Source organism: Octopus bimaculoides, chromosome 18, assembly GCF_001194135.2.
Source record: "Octopus bimaculoides isolate UCB-OBI-ISO-001 chromosome 18, ASM119413v2, whole genome shotgun sequence".
NCBI classification, from domain to species: Eukaryota; Metazoa; Mollusca; class Cephalopoda; order Octopoda; family Octopodidae; genus Octopus; species Octopus bimaculoides.
Genome location: NC_068998.1, coordinates 37,598,923 through 37,600,367, shown reverse-complemented (window position 1 = coordinate 37,600,367; position 1,445 = coordinate 37,598,923).

Genomic DNA, 1,445 nt, shown 5'->3' with positions numbered 1-1,445 from the left:
TATATATATATATATATGTATATGAGATATAAATAAGATGATAATTTATTTTCAAACGCATAAATGCTGAGAGAACAGCAGAAATTATATAAGAAATCCATACAAAGAGGAAAAATCTGTTAGCAACCAGTCATGGTTTTTTTCTACTTTGTATGGATATTTTATCCAATTTCTGCTGTTCTATTAGCATTCATGCGTTTGAAAATAAATTTTCATCTCATTTGTATCTCACAATACACATTTCAATGCTTCTAAAACAAACATGATGTATATATATAAACAAACATTATATGTATATATAAATATACAATGCTCGAAATGCCTGTGTTAGAATGGTGGCAGCTGATGAAGGAAAATGTTCTCTATGTGGCCTGTGTGTTTTCTGTACTCCGGTTATTATTATTTTTTGTCTATGTTTTGTTTGCAACATCCTGTACCCAGATATACACCTATATATACAGGTAGATGTAGGTATGCACATACTTGTACGTATATATGCATATACTCATTTGTTATTTGTTTTATATATATATGTGTGTGTGTGTGTGTGCGCGCGCATGTGTGTGTGTGTGTGTGTGTGTGTGTGTGTGTGTGTGTGTGTGAGACTGTGTTTGTCCCCCCTACCGTCGCTTGTCAACGGATGTTACTATGCCTGCGTTCTCCTAGACTAGCAGTTCGGCAAAAGAACCGGTAGAATAAATACTTGGCTTACAAAGATTTCTTCGACTAAAGGCGGTGCTCCAGCATGGTCGCAGTCAAACGACTAAAACAAGTAAAAGAATGAAGGAATAAAAGAATACGTACGAACAAAGAACAACAACGACAACAACAATAACAGTAATAATATAATATATATATATTCAAGCGCTGTAGCAAGAATACTGGCAAAGTTCCAAACACTGATTCTATACAGGATTTTTTTTGTCAGGGATTGATGCCGTCTGCTAGAAACTAAACATTCAGGCCCCTGCTGACCGTCGAAGTTGTAAACGGTTTAACCATTTTGGAGATAAACAACATATTGGAATATCGATCTTGTCTTTGGGCCCTTTTCTTTCTCAGACCATCGGGTAAGTCATGGTAGTTTGCCTGGTAACTGACACGGTAATTGTGACACAGCGTAAGCCATCTGTGGTAGGAGCTTGCACAACTCACACCGGTTACAGAATTCAACAACCTCAGCATTTCTCTATCATTACTGACATACACGCCTTGCACGGAGACATGCGGTCTGACTCAGCTGATGCAATCATATATTTTTTGTCGTTGTCGTGGCTGTGTAGCAAGAAGCTTGCACTCCAACCACATGGTTGTAGGTTCAGTCCCACTGAGTGACACCTTGTGCAAGTGTCCTCTGGTATAGCCTCGAGCCAACCAAAGCCTTGTGACTTGATTTGGTAGACGGAAACTGAAAGAAACCTGTAGTTTATATATATGTATATATA